Consider the following 16,446-nt stretch of genomic DNA (forward strand, 5'->3'; position numbering starts at 1 on the left):
AAGCTCCAGCAGTTTTCCCATCGGAAAATTCCTTAAGGAAGGATCTTTGGGTTGTGTCTGTTTTTCGACACCTAATGCTGCCAGCAGGGACAGGTCTACACAGTTGCCCTCGCTGCTTAATCTGCACATTTTACACACTGATCACACTGCCGTGCATTTACAAAGAAGCACAATAAAGAATTCCCTTCTGTACCCAAACACAGCAGCCTGGATGCCTCAGGAGCAAAGTGTTTTCACTGTTGGTACCTAACTCCTGTACTGAAAGCTATTAAGTTTCCGCACTGGTGCAGTTTGTGTGTACCTCAAATCAGTTCCAAATTTAGCTGAAGCACTGCTAACATGAGTAGCAAAGTTCAGCTCCCTGTGCCATCTGTTTTTCAGTCTTTTTTGACAGGCAAATGTACTGCACCACTTGTATTTAAGACATGGACTCAGAGGTTTCTGGAGGGTCAGACTGGTTTGTAGGCGTATTTAGATCTGAGTCTAAGACATGAGAAGAAGCCTAAAATGATGAGGAGGCCAAAGAAAGTAGTATCTAAATTAAAGAAAAACCTCACAAAACCATCTAAACCAGGAATGGCTTAACCCTGTGATATTGGACCAATAGAAAAATATATTTAAGAGTAAAACTTCCACCCGTTGGTTGAAATTATGGGATGGAAAGGAAACAAAAGGAAAAGAAAAAATATTGATGAGAAAAAGAAAACCTTTTTCAAACTGGTGAGTATATGGAAGCCTTTCCGTTATTATGTTTAAGAGAATTGGCCTGAAAAATTGCAGTGAAAAAACCCATTTGTAAAATTTGAAATGATCTGTGAAAATAGCACTGTGCTAAATAAACACCCAGGAAATCCAGGCTGCTTTTTTTCCAGAAAAGAACCCAATTTATTTCTCTTTTCCTTCCATTCTTCTTCCAATTTTTATTTTTTTAGATCTTAATTAATGCATAAAGAAGAGGTATAAATGGCATATTCAATATCTTTGCCTATTTAACTGAGTGAATGATTCCCTGCAACACATGTCAATTTTTACGTTCTCATCAGAATATCTAAGTAATTATCGTTACTGACTTACTCTATTTTCTTAAGGTTTATCTACTATTAACTATTTAACTGGAATAGAAAACATATTCTCACTTCTCATAACTTTGTATTAGAAGTCCCAACTGCTTTTTTAGGCCATTTTTATCTTATTTTTATAAGCAACTTTTGTTTCTGGATTGTATATGCTGTCATTCCTATACTCCTTTGAGACAATGGCAAATGCCCACTCATTTCAAAAGACCTGTTATTTAAAACTTAGCTTTCTTATATTTTTGGTACTTGGTATCATATTGTGAAATTGTGCTTCCTAATTCTGCAGCTGGTTTCATTAGGACTGTGGTTTGCGTCATTCCCTTAGACAGGGGGACAGTGCTGCATCCTGTGGTGAGGGCTGATACGTAGCTGTGCATTGCTAGAGAACGAGAGAGTGGAGAATGATTTGAGTATGCCTCCTTCTAATTCTAGTTGATACCCTCTAGTTCATGTGTTGAAAGGGACAGGGACTTCTTTATGCTACTTGTAATTTTGTGAGATGGCTGACTGCTCCAAACCGAAGAGGAAAACTGAAAAACCCCCAAACCTCATACTTAAGATTAGCATGCTTGATGGCATTTTGTGGGTGGGGTTTTCCACCACCTTACACTTGCTGACTGTGTGAAATGTTGTGAAATTGGAAGGGGTTGTACTCCTTCGGTATAAATGGCTGTCCACGCTGAAACACTGGCTATTTGCATCCTGTAACATAATTTGCATCATGAGGTAACCTGCAGCTGAGAACGTTCGGATACGTGGGAGCCTTTCCCCAGCCTTGCAGGAGACAGGCGTGCCGTAGCTAAAACGAGCAAATGCTGAATGCTGCTTTCACAGCACTGCTTGTGAAAGAGTAATATTTAAAGACAAGAGTAGGAAAATGAATATAATATATTTGAAAGATTCTTTCTTGGACTGGGCAAAGCCTTACAGAGCCAAGTAAAGCAATATTTGACAGAAGAAATGTCCCCAGCACTGTCATGTAGCTTTGTGATTCTCTGTATTGTGACCTTTGCTGATCTTAAAGTCCCTTGCTAGATGTTCAATAGCCACTGCTAGTTTGCTTATCTATAAGACTTTTGTGAAAAAGAATAGTAACTGTGTATATAAAAAACCCAACCAACCAAAATCCAGAAAACCAAAACCAAACCCTTTGCTTCCTAAAAATAGAATGTTGAATGTGATCCTTTCAAAGAGTGTTAGAAATAATTTCTCCTTCTAAATGTTCATAAATGTCACTATTTTAAAATATATAATAAGAGATAAGCTCCCATGAAAGTTAATACTGTTTCTTTTCCTTGGAAAATGATATCTGTTCTTTTTTCATGACATTTTGTCTAGGTTAATGGTATCATTGCAGTAGAGTGTTGTGCATGTTTCTCAACATGGGTGGGGAATCAGATAGCCAATTATTTAAATGAAACAACGGTCGAATTAGTAGGTTAGATGAAAACCAGATTATCATAATATATAAATTACATGACCACATCAGAGTGCGTGACACTGAATAGCTGTTTGGATTTGCTATCAGGTTCTGAGACATTTTGTGTAAAATGCTGATTTCTGCTTGGCTGCTTACTGCAATGCTTGCGTAAAGGGCAAGGAGAGGAACACCGAGTACTCCTCTGTTCAGAGCACTACATTTCTAATTTTGTGGTCTTTTCTTGGATGTAATACCTAGAGTGGGGCAGATTACATTACCAGTTAATGATCTGCAGAATGATATGCAGTGCTCTTTTGGCCACTTTTCTTTCAGATGCTTAACAACTCTATATACAAAACTGGGGCAAGAATTTAACCTACTCTTTGCCATCCATCAAAACACCATGAAATACATTTATTGAGGGGAGGAAGATTTGACAGGGGAAAAAAGGAAGTGGTAGTAATTGTAGACAAGCCAGGTGCAAGCTGGCTGCTTAAATGCATGCAACTCATGCCTAAGTGGGCATAAAAGCTTCTCTACAGGCATATTGGGTGGTCAGATCCTCACCCCAATTATATGGCTTGGAATCAGAAATATCTCCACTTTCCTCCCTGAATTTCTTCCAGATTCATGCAAGTGTAACTGAGATAAAATATTTAATGATAGACTGTCAGGATCTTTCTTTTTACGTTGCAGCCACGAGCCAAGACATAGAATGGCTCATGTTGGATAAATGAGACCATGCTAGTAGTCTGTGCCGATTAATAGCAATGAAAGGGCTCTGTGCTTATTTAATTAACTGGCTCTTTATTAAAAGAGCTATTTCAATGGCATCACTGTACCTAGTAACTTAGTATGATTTCTCAGTGCCTCCTTCAAACTGCAACTTGTGGCAATTTTTTCCTTCTAACAAAAACATTATTGTTGCACGGCATATGTGTGCTCATTGCCTTGCTGCTCACTGGTATCCAGCGTGTCACAGGAAGATGGTGTTTACCAAACTGTTACAGCTTAAAGACTGTCGGGGTGGAGGGGCAAACTTGATCTGTATTAAGCCTTGAGACGGGGTTTGCTGATTATTTTTCCCTTGGAAATCATGTTGACATGCAGGTGGCATGTGCTCAACTCTCACCCTGACATGGATCTTCAACACAGCTGAGTTGGGATACATCTGGGACTGAGATGGTGAATGATGCCAGGTCCTGTACTTCAGACACAGTCTTAGACCTTCAGGGACTTCAGATGCTAACATCTGGCTTGTGATATTGCTTTTGGCCTACAGAGCCTATTTTTACCATTGCCCTGTTTAGTGGTTCTCCACTAGTCCTCTGTCCTGCTCATAAGCTATAATTTTTTTTGACTTGCTAATTCATACCAGCTTATAAAGAGGAATTTTTTGAGCATAGCCATATCACTGTAGGGGTGTTAGCTACTATTCAGGTATTCAATTTCATCTCTAAGGATACTCGTTTGATTTTAACTCTCTTGTAACATGTAAAAGCATAAGAAAGGCTTTGTTGGATTAGATCAGCGGTCCACCTAGCTCTCTGACAGTGGAGAAAGAGATGCTGTTTAGGAAGGTCATGTGCTTCTGACCCCCCTGCAGACTATTCCTCTCCCATCAGCATTCACAGCTGTTGGATTAAGTATACTAGGGGAAACACTCACGCCTATTTGTTACAGTATCTGTGGACCTGCTGTCCCTAAATTTGCCTTCTCCTCCTTTGAACCTCCTGATGATGTTTACCTTCACAGTCTTCTTTGACAACAAATCCTAGCAATTCACTACCCACTCTGTAAAAACTATCTCCTTCATTTAGCTGTGAACTGACCTCTTGTTAGTTTCAGTGAGTGACCACCTACTACAAGGACTGCAGGACTTTGTTAGTTTTCCCTTTGATTTATCCTTCACCAACTTGCAAATGTTGATGATGTTCCCTTTCAGCCCTCTTCACTCCAAACTGAGGCATAGTCTTTTCACTCTCTTATAAAGCAACTGCTCCATACCCTCTTTCACTTTCACAGCTCTTCTCTGTACTGCCCTTAACTCCACTATGCCCTTGCGACGCAGTTACTCAGGAGGTGGAGGCATATAGCTTTTTTTATATAGCAGCTAACCAGCATACCTGTTCAATTGTGGTGATCTTTCTTTGTAGTATCTGGTAGCATGTTACCAAGTTACTGTTATTTGCTAACAAAAGTATTTTGTCTTTTTTTCTTCCTGTGACAGAATATTTTAATTATAGTTCAAAATTTGACTGTAGAATTATCACAGTCTAAGTACAGATGGAGTTTGGGATATGCCCTTCCAGTCTTAAATTCTGTGACGTTTGGCTTCTTAATTTTGTATGATAAATGCTTATTTCAACACTTTACTTGGAGTCTGAGCACTCATCAAGTATGTCATAGTGAGTCATAGTCCACTGCTAACAAAACTGCAATTCAGCTGTGCTTTTAGCACTGTCTACCAACTGTGCCTTTCCCGTCTCATCCTTTTGCTCCTGTGTAACATTATAAAGACCTTTCTTTAGTTTTTCCAGCTGTATTTCCTATGATCATCTCTCTTTATAGAGTCAACTGTTGCCTCCACTGAAAGATTTGGGAAGAGGAGGAAGAGACTGTTTCGAAATTCAGTGTCCCTGAAATGGTGAGAGTCCAGATCCTGTATAAAGTTTTCTCTGTGGTGTTTTGCTTGTCTAGTCATTACATTTTTGTCTTTCCTCGTAAGTATCTCCAAGCAGGCCTCAGCAGCATGTTTTGTACATCAGGTTTTGTTTGTCTGTAGTACTGTCTTACCACATCTCTTAAACAGAGCTGGAAACTCCAGGTAGACTTATTGCCATATGTACGCAGGCTGAATTTTGCAAGTTTCTTTCTTATACTTTAACCCTGAAGCTTTGTACTCCTCTTTCTAAGCAGTGATGTGCTTGACTATTTAGGCAGATGAGGCATTTGCTTTATTATGATTTCTTCTTTTGGATTGGAGGCAGCCTGAAGCGGCAAGGCAAAACAGCTTGTTGCAATTTGACTATTTTATATCCCAAAGGAAGAAAGTGTGCTCCATCATTATAACAGTGCTGGACTTATTCCAAACCAAAATACAGCAGTACTCATGAAGTAATGTTGAGAAAGGATAACAGAAGCCGCTTTTTGCAGGAAAACACTTGTAATGTCACAAGCAAAATTTGGTACCATGGACATGAGATGGATTAAAACCTGACTGTGTTTCAAAATGGTGGGCAAAGGCATTTAATGCAGCAGTTATATAGATGTTTTATGATATTAATGTTTTAGGAATAGTTCACAGGACACAAAGCATTACAAGAAAAGAGAAGAAGCACTGTTACATTAAGCTGTCTCAGGACTTAAATCTTGATAAAGAACCTCTAGCTAAGGTACAGGAATAGAGGTTGAGGAATAAAGAACAAAGCCAAATAAAAGACAGAAAAGGCAGAAAAGGAAGGAATGAATCAAGCTAGAAGAAGGTAGGTAGAGTCTGACAGGATTGGAAGAACTGGGATTCAGCACTAAAACTAGCAATCTGGGTTTAAAGGAGGAAGGAAGGAAAAATATTGAGAGAACATTTGTGAAATAGGAATAAAAACTTGGACTGTTGTGGAAGGGTCAGAGGGAGTGATAAGTATTTGAAAGTATGAATGCAAGATGTGTGACGAAGAAAACAAAGAGACTAGAAATACACAGAGACTGTTGGCATCATTAATCTAACTGGAACAGAGAGAGGAAGCAAAAATCTGTTAGGCATAAATAGCATAAGATAGTATATAGATCATGCAGAAGTGAACAGATGGGAGAGAAGATTTGGAAATAAATAAAACTGAGGATTATGGGAGAGCACATAAACTGGTTACAAAAATGTGTGCATGCTTAGAAACTCTGCTTAACTTGAGCTCCCACCATCTGTAAGAGTGGTGTTCCAGTTGCTGAATGGGTCTCAGGTACCTCTAAGTAGGATGGTTTGGAGAATGTTTTCTTCTGTAAAAGAAATACCTCAGAAAAAACTAGAGCCATCCTTACAGGTGCTGTGGTACTTCTAATCTGGTGGTCCTGTCCCCTGTGTCTGCTGAACTGCCCAGGGATTCATGGCATTCCCAGTTTATCAGAGGGCAGGCGAGTGACTCATAACTAATATATACAGGAAAAAAAACGGTGGGCCATCAGGCGTCATGAGAGCTGAAGTCCAGCTGAGGAATTCAAAAGGAAAAAAGGGACATGACGATTTTTATTATGGTGCTTCTATGGTGTTTTTTTTCAGTATCCTGGTACCATACTTCTATGCTAATATTTCAGAATTATAGTAGTTGGTTCTGAAGTAGTTAGTTTTTAGAAAATACTGAACCAAACATTCAAAACAACGTTGAAAATTGCTTGGGAAAAAATACAAATCCATCCATGAAAATGCCATCACACCTAATTGTAAGGAACTTTCTTGATTAAAAAGTTTAAAGTTGATTAAGCACACCTGAGTGACTGCTGAGCTTCCTCGAATCCTCCCTTTTTCAAGGCAAATTAGCTCAGGTTAAACATCTTCCATTGAGTCAGATATCTGAAGCAGAAAGGGGTGAAAGTTCCAGACAATATTCAAGGAGCTGGACATGAATTGCCACTGAAGGATTTATTGGTTCGGGTGGAGCACAGTGTAAATGCATTTCTAGACACAGTTATAAGTCTGAACTGCCCATCTGGTCCTTGGCTCCCTGTTCCAGCTGTCACCCCCCTAACTGTGCCCTTTATCCAACTCTTCAGACTTGGAGGAATTACTCCCTTGTGCATTTGTGGTGCAGCTGGGCTCATTCCAGTTGCATGGGAGAAGTGGACTGGCAGCGTCGCTGCTGGGAGGGATGTGATGTTGCTGGCCTGGGGGGCTGCTGCTGGCAGAGCTCATCCCTTGACCGTTTTACTGTGCTTCGTTGCAGGCTCGTGCGTGACAGACCTCCATATCAGCCCCGGAGGAATGGGAGTGCGAGGCCAAGTGCCGGCTGCAGGTGCCAAGGGTGCACTAGGAGCAGACTTTGGCGTTTGGTGACTGAAAGGCCAAAGTTCAAGCAGGGGCTTATTACACAAGACTGGTAGGTAGATCAGCCTTGGGTCCAGAAGTAAGAAGGGCACATTGGTGTTCTACTGTGCTCTGAGGATGTATATTCATCGGTCATCACTGGTGCACAGATCTTCCCACTCCTTATTCCCCCTCTCCCTGCCCCCATCTCCTGTTGTGGCATTGTTTCATCTTCTTCTCAACTAATTTTGTGTATTTGCAGTTCTGCTATTTCTGAATTATTCTCCCTCACTTTGCTTCATCTGATTGAATAACTGAAATTTGACTTTGAGTTGTTTTGTTGGTTTTGTTTTTTTTTTTCATTTTTCATGCCTGTGGCTTTGCATCCTTAGTCAGGCAGTGCAGTTTTATTGTCTGTAGTTGCAAATACTTCTACCAGGTCAGAGGTTAATGTAATGCTTGGTATTCATGTGGTATTTTTCTTAGTGTATTGAGGAATCAGTGTACATAACACAAATCTTCTGAAAAATCCAACATTCTCTGTATTGCCAAGGCTGCAACAGTCATCGTAGTTCTTACCACTTTTTATTTTTAGCAGTGAAATAGACATAGTTGCGGTAGATGCTATGTCCTCTTGCCAAGATAAATGACAGTGTTCTCATCTTTTTTCCTTTCTCTTCCCCCCCACCCCCCCACCCCCACCCCCACCCTACCCCCCTGCTTCCGAGGAACTGTATTTAGCAAATTGTTTGAGCATTACAACTCAAATAAGGTTTTACCTTTTATAGGTTTTCGTTTGTCTAGTTAGGCATACTCTATTCTGGGGGATTTCAGCTGCTAGAGAATGTTTCAGGCTCTAAACATAAGAAAACAAAGACATATTTTCTATATCTTGAGAATACTGTAACTATCCAACAATCTTAAAATAATTGTTGCACCTCATATTTTCAAATAACTGGCAGGAACAGTAATCTTCTACAGCTTAGTACACTCTATTAAAAATGAGTAATATACATATTGATCATAATGCTTCTCTTAGCTGATGAGGCATCTCTTGGGGATGAAACCACAGTACCATATGGCTTTAATGTACTCTGTATAGTTCTCCAAATAACCACTATAAATTATATTTCAGAATTATGCTGGACAGCAATAGAGTTAGTTTTCAAACTGTCAATAATATATCATGACTGTAGGTAAGAAATTGATTATGCACAGGATGCAGTATTTAAATAATTAACAGCTAACCAATCAGTTTTGTAGCTGTGGTTTGTGACACTTTGAATTAGACTAATTTTAACTTTAACATCCCATGATAGAATGGGTTAGTAATGCACCCAGCTAATTAAAACTGATACAGGAAGCAGAATGCATCATTTCTCTAGCAATGTAGCTAATGTAATGCAATACAGTTTCCTCAAAAAGAATGAGATCCAGCATCTTATTGCAATTTTAAATGTAAATTTTAAATGGAAACATTCTTCTGAGTACGAAAGCAGTTTACTGCCCAGTTCTGGCAAAGGGTGATGTAATAAATAGCTGAATTTAAATTTAAGGCAAAGATAAAGGCATGGTTTGGTTTGCCAGGATTATATTATATATTTTTTTCCTTCAAATGTTTATTTGTCAACAAGTTAAATCATTAACACAAATCAATTTCAATACCAACTTGGAACAAAACCCGCTCCATGAAATAAGCACTATTACCTGTTAAACACTAACAGCAATATTGTTGTTTCTGACATTATCAGCTGACAGAAAACACGATGGCCTTTTAAAAATCTAAACCTGGAGTGAAAAATTTAGAGACCTAGTCATCAAGTTTAGAATACATATGATATCTGGACCCAAAGATCAGTTTGTGGCAATACTGACACTGCCCTTCCTCCTTCAAAAGGTAAGGAAGCTGAGTAACATGCAAACATCTTTTTTGCTCTGCCTCATGATTAATGATTCCATGGCATTTTCTTGGGGTAGAAGTTCAGCATTTTGATGAACGTACTGCAGGCCAAAATCCTCTTTCCTTCCACCTTTTTAACAATCCTCTTTGTGCAAGTTTTCAGTATGGCTGGAGCTGATATAGCATAGATGCTGGATTCCAGGGCTGGCCTTACAACAAAAATTCTGGGTAGGGGATAAAAAAGAATAAAGAAAAAAGATGGGGCTTATGCAAAATAATCTTTTTCCTTCCAGGAAAGTCACAGACACCTTTGCAGTTTTTCACAGGAAGTGAGAGAGGCAATGTTTTAGCATAATTGCTAGCCAAATGACAAATATGAGAAAAGGTATTTGAAGCTGGGTTTTCACAAAGTAGGTAGCAAATGCAATATGCAGTCAGCTGTGCTCAGCTTTTCTCTTCGCTCTTTTTTGTTTAAATAACTCTTGAGGGGATCAGAGAGAGAAAATGCAACCGCTAGAGTTATGTTTCAGATGTTATAAAGATTGTCAATCATCACTTTCTCATAGGTATGAGTCAATTGCGGCTGCTGTCAGGAAGGTGTGCTTCAAAGACTTGCTGAGCTCATCCAAATAACAAGGTCTCCAAGGTCTCAGTAAGTCGAAAAGAAGATCTAATTGCATATAGACTTAAGAAGCGGAACAAGACACAGTCAATTTGAAGTATGCTGCTGTTGGCTGGACAGGAAGCTTATCACTAAGTCTTGACAGGGATTTTATTTAGAACTGTAGGTGATGGATGAGAAGGACTATGAGTCTTTGACATAAATGTTTAAGCAGAAGATGTTTGTGGGTTTTCCTCTCCCAGTAGGTCCCTCCTCTTAGAATTTGCAAAGGTGCAAGCAGTACAACCAAATGCAGGAATTTAAAGATGAACGTCGTACAATTGCTTTCCAAATATTTTTACAAGTATAGTACACGACCCTTGCATAAGGCCTTTGTGTTAGTGAAGAACTATAAAGTAATAAGTGGTCGTTGCTAAACTCAGGTGTAAAGAGAAAGTTGTCTTTTTCCCTTCTCATTGCCATTGTGTTGTAACTTTGTTTTCTGCAGTGTATTCAGTGCCATAGTGGTGAGGAGTAGAAGCACTTTAATTTTTTTAAAGTACTGTCAGTGACTTCATCGTTACTTTCTGAAGGCTGCCAACTTCTGGACTATTGAGAAAGAGGTATATGATGGCCCGTTATTATTCTGGAATAAAATTTGGAAGTGCACCTTGGGGTGGAGAGGAAAACCTGATCCAGTGAATCCATGAAGGGAATGTAAGTTTTCCCCACCCCCAATATATTTTATACTCCTAGCATGATGTAAAACAAACATACAGCTATTCCTTTTCTGGCTCTTGCTTATGGCAGCTATTTAAAAATTAGATAATGTTTTAGACATCCATATGTGTGTGTGTTGGGTGGTAGAATTGCATTAGAACAGAAATACAATGCTAAAAATAAATTAATCTCATTCTACACCTGGTCACAATCAGTATTCTCCAACTTTGCCCTCTCTAATGTTACAGTACTTGTTGTAGCATGGAATTTAAAGTAAGTTTATAGTGTATAAATGTCATGCATTTGACGCTATGATCTGTGCTAGCTACCCTCATGGATAGTTTACTGCATCCCTCTCCTGATATATCAAACAGATCATGGAAGATTTGAGGCATTCAAGACTTGCTTGGCAAAACCCTGGAAAATTGCAAGTTTTACTAGTTTAATGGTGTACAGACCTCTGTCTCCTCACCAAAACCCCAATATTTTACAACATCCAGGATTCATGAGATCACACATATTTTCCCCAAAGCTGATGAATTACAGGTTACCTCTTCGAGCTGGAGACCAGAAGTGAAGAACAGAATCAGATCCAAATGGCACAGAAGGTAAGAAGTAGTAAACATTGGCAGTCATCGCTTTTTCATAGGCGTAACGGTCGACTGTGGCTGCTGTCAGAAAGGTGTGCCTCAAAGATCTGCTGAGCTCGTTCAACACTCCAAGGTCTCAGCAAGCTGAAGTAGAGATCTGATTGCATAGATGTGAGGAAGCGTAGAACGAATCAGATTATGTTCACTTTCGGCAATTTAGATTAAAGCATGCTTTTGTTACTGCTACATATTCTGTGTTAGTGGGAAGTGCCTGACAGCCTGAAGTGTGAGCTGTGCTTTGCTTTGCCATGTGCTGGTTGTACCTTGCTTTCACTCGTTTTTATTCACTGTCCTTGCTAGGCCACTTGATCAGTAAGGCTACCAGAATCCCAGTCCTCACAAACTCTGTGTATGGGCCTGTGCTGTTTGTAGCATGCCATGCTGTCCTTGTCCCCCATCATCCACAGTCCTTCTGGCCCACATTTCTCTTTTCTTTCCATGGCAGCCAGGACAGGGAGGTCAGGGAGATGATGCCCGGTATTCTTCCCTAGTATGAAGTCAGGAAGTGCTTCTGGCTGTACACTAATCACCGTACCTTAGTCATGGCCAAAGGAATCATCCTTTCCTCACTCAAAGTGCTCCTGAAAAGTTCCTTTTGTCCCACAGTAACAGCAGTCTGAGGAAATATTAAGCAGCAAATGCATGCAGCCCCTGCACAAAAGCCGGTCTGAATGATCCTGTCCCACAGATTTCTGGTGTGTTCTGGCTCCGCCAAGTCTGGATGATAAAGCTTAGAGCACAGACTGTCTTTGTGCTTTTGCAGTGAGGAGCACACTTTTAAGTCTAATAAAGGATGAGCAAATTAATAATCCAAGTACTGCAATTATTTAAAGAACAACTACACCGAATGTAAGTAATCTCAGTAGTATCTGGTATGCAAATCCAAATTATCTCACACCTTTTTCTCTTCATGTATCTCCTTTTTTTTTCCTGAGGTACTGCTCATTGACTCTTCTGTGCAGGAACATCTACTAATCTAATAAAATCTACTGGTAATGGGCATTACAGTTGGCACCAGAAATACAAATGCACTTACTTAACACCTGTGTCATGGGAATCAATAACCTGAAGTTTTCAGAACAGTGCCAAGAAGCTCACTTGCTATTCTTGACATTATGACCATGCTACAAAGTTCTAGCTATTTTCTGTGTTTTCTTCATATCTCTCCCCTTAATTTATTTGTATATTTCACAGACTTATCCCAGTGAGCATTCTGGACAATAACAATAATTGTCATTACACTGCATTAGGCTATGAATACACAAAATCTTTCAAGTGTGAACAAAACGGGGCAAAGTTTGAATAGGGGTTTGCAGAATGGTATAGCACAGGATTTTTCCAAAACAAGTGAAGACCAAAAATTGCTCCCTACCTATTCTTTTTTTGACATTGCATATCAAATTCAGATAGTATGATTCGTTTTTAATTATATTATGATTTAAAAGCAAGTTATGAGGCCCTGGGCACCTAGATCTAACTTTGACATCAGCTTTAGTTTGAGCAGTTGATTGGACTACATGAATTCCTGAGGTCCCTTCCAGTCTAAATTACTCTGTGAGTTTAAGAATCAAAAGTTATTCAATTAGCTTTGTGCAATGCAAAGGCAGAGACCACTGAACAGATTTGTTCAAAATGCTATTTGTCACTAAGAAACAAATCAAAGAAAAGGTGTAACATTTTTTTTTTTTTAATAAATTAGTTTCAACATGTGAATCCAGCACAATATGCTATAATCTCTTCATTTAACACTAGAACATGAGTGAAATCACCTCCTGAATAGAACTCTGAAGGATGATGGGGAAGAAATGAAAGAAAACATTGTATCTGCTTGGAATTGCCAGGATATTTGTTGTATTATAATTATCTAGTATGAAATCTGGCTACATGAATATCATTACTTTTCCAAAAACTGCTGAAGGATTTTTAACGACCACTAGGAGCTAGGATTCAAAGATTTTGAGTTTCTTCTATAGTCTCAATCCTGTGCTGTTGGCATCATCCAAGAGCCTTAGTGTTCAGTAGTAACTCAGACAGACAAGGGCTACCAGTACTATTTCCTTCAGCACATGCACTCAGTTTTCCTTGGAGGATCTCCTATTTAAATTCAGACTTGGCTCAGTACTGCTTAACTTGGGAGGTCTGACTGGCTCATAATACAGAATGATGTGGCTACAAGCCACTATATTCATTTGGTCTCCATATATTTGGATTCACCTTCTGTTAATCACATATATTTGATTATGATTCATCAGGCACTTCAAGAACATCATCTGACAGAGAAGTCATTTGAGATCTTTCTTTACTAATTTGTTGCCTATGAACTCTGTCTTCCTGCACCTCCTCACAAAGTCATGAGTGTTCTTGAGTGGGTCCCAAACAATTTCAGAGAGCCAGACTGCCTACAGGAAGGGTGTTACAAGCACACTTTTTGAAGACTGTGAGGGAGTTGTGCCTGCTGAAGTGCTCCCCAAACAATTCCTCTGGTGACATGGCTCCATATGAATTCTGACAGGCATAAATGTCAGTTTCTTATATTAACCAATGAAGTAGGCAACATGCTGTAAATTGTTGCTTGTTCCTGTCAAGCATACGAATGTGTTGGCTGCTTCAAATAAGATTTTTGCCTAGCGAGAAAAGTATTTAAAATTCATCCTTCTGTGAGCAATTTCATGAGGATCCACCTTCTGAAAGTTGCTGGTGAAGATATGCCTTCTGGCTATTGAGCATGTGCGCTCCATTAGTGTCTGCATATGCTAAATAGGTTAACTACCCATAGAATGTCCTGGGTGGACATTAAATAAGATTAGTCTTTAATACACAGAGATTAGTGTGAACTTAAATTTTACCCACCTAAAAACCAAACCAAACAAGCAAACAAAAGGTCAAGCATAATCAGAAAGAGCCCTGTGACATTTTGCTGTAAAATACAGAAGACAAAGGAGAACCAAGAAGTCTCTAGGGTCTTCAGGAGGCTGGTTTGCTAGCCTGCTTTGTTTATGACCCTATTTTTCCCTAATATTCACATCCCTTTATTTAGCATCAAGTCCAAAAGCGACAGTCATCTTTGTCTTGTTTGTTGGGAGCTTTGCATAGGGCTTCAGGCGTTCTGGTGCAGATGCTGCAGTTTTCAGGAAGTGAAGCTTTTCCAGGAAATGCGAGGAAAGGTTCACTGCTCCATCTTAAGGAAAGCTGTTTTGACATATGTTTCCTGAACCTTTAGGAGGACTTAGCAGAAAAATGTGATAGGAACAATTTTTCTGTTTTTGAAAAGGAGGTTATGGCTGAAGACCATGCTCACACATGTTGCATAATTTCTGGTTGGCTTTTCTTTCCTGTGGTTATGTGCAAGACTATGTTTTGGCTATGGGAAAAGTCTCTTGCTTCTTAAAATCCACTATGACATTAATGATGAATAGTAAAGACCACTGTGCTGCACTTTGCACGCTAATCAGTCTTTGCGTTGCTTTGTATCTTGTACCATATGTACACTGTGACTTGGCTGGGATGAAAAACTGTAACTGGCAACACTTACTCTGATTGTTCTTATAATGATCAAACAGTAACACAGTTTGACAGAAATTTTATAAACCATCATGTCGTAAAACAAAACCAGCATAAACTAGCTTGAGCAAAGAAGGTGTGTTTAAAAAGGAAAAAAAAGTTAATGAAAAGCACATGAAACTGCCCATCTGCGCAATTGTACTTTTTCAGTGTATGAAGGCAAATAAATACTGTGAACCTTTTGTACAGTCAATTTGAAGGTATTAGAAGAAGCTTTTTTGAAAATTAAGAAGCAAACTACAGCAAATGCTGTATAATTCAGACTGTGAATCTACTGGTGGTAGTTAGGGAAGGATTTGTCAGGCAATATTTGCCTTGCCCTTTCTGCTTTCATATCTCTAAGAACTGTCTCTTACACATCCTCAGCATTTCCCTGTTTGGTTTACATTTGGGATCTTATATGTCAACACATGTGAGTTACAATATGAAAAAATAGTTTTACAAACTCGAGGGACCAGGCTGTGAGATATGTGTCACCATTTTGCACTTAAGAAGACAGTGTGTCATATTGGAAATGTTTTATTTGTAAAATGAATACGGTGATTTCCCAGCCTCATCCTTAATAAGTATTTATCCACATATCCACATCATAAATATATATATATATATATATATATATATATAAATAAATCATCAGAACCAGGCAGTCATAAGGGATTCAAGAAAGTCTATTTTAGCAAAATCAGAGTTGCTAGGTTAGGGTCTATGAAAGCAAACTAAGGAAAAAAGGAAACCAGAAGAGAATACAAACATTCTGGCAAGCAAGCCTGACTCACAAAAATGACAGGAAGAATAAGTGGCTGTCAATAAATCAGCATCCTGATAACCTGATAATCCGAAAGGAATCATGAAAAAGTATAAGCAAAGACTGCACAGGCTAACGGGAATGAAATCAGAGGTCCTTACATAAGAAGTCAATTGATCAGGAAAACATATATAAAAGGCATTAAGTAATGGTTCTGTAAATATATCAGAAGCAATTTAAGTTAGTTAAAGGTAGTTAAAGTAAGAAAATTAAAAAAGGACAGGTCTAATAATCATTGCAGATGCTTATTGAAGAAGATAATAATGGGATAGAGAGTACGGTGTCAGACTTTTACTGTGACTCTATGGTTAATGCAGTAATATTAGTGAGGAACAAGAGGGGAAGAACCAAAATGTCAAGTTGGAGAAAAAGTGATTGGATATCGAAAATCCCCCATGAATGCTTACATTGCACTCTGGATTATTAGTGATTACCTTCTGGGACCATCTGGGAATAGAGGGGATCCCACAGGCTATAGGTGATAATAATATGATGCAATGTAGCTCCCACCTGGATTTCTACTCACCACCACCCCCCCCCCCCCCCAAAAAAGGAATGGTTTTTTTGGGGAAACAGCAAATATGTTTTGTCTTCATTTCAGATGCATATATGACAGTCTTGCAACATATTTTCAAAAACAGATTATGGAGATGGTAGAAAGAGCAGTTGGTATTGGCTTTAACATAGTTGAACTGCAGT

General features: G+C 39.0%; 1 long non-coding RNA gene across 1 annotated transcript; it reads left to right on the top strand.

Annotated features, from left to right (window-relative positions):
* The first annotated feature begins 4,914 nt into the window (after positions 1-4,914).
* On the top strand, positions 4,915-9,400 carry LOC130143916 (uncharacterized). The gene is made up of 3 exons (XR_008819923.1): positions 4,915-5,143; positions 7,431-7,583; positions 9,262-9,400. It is a non-coding gene; the product is annotated as an uncharacterized LOC130143916 (long non-coding RNA).
* Positions 9,401-16,446: the final 7,046 nt, after the last annotated feature.

This window comes from Falco biarmicus, chromosome 1 (assembly GCF_023638135.1).
Source record: "Falco biarmicus isolate bFalBia1 chromosome 1, bFalBia1.pri, whole genome shotgun sequence".
Taxonomy (NCBI): domain Eukaryota; kingdom Metazoa; phylum Chordata; class Aves; order Falconiformes; family Falconidae; genus Falco; species Falco biarmicus.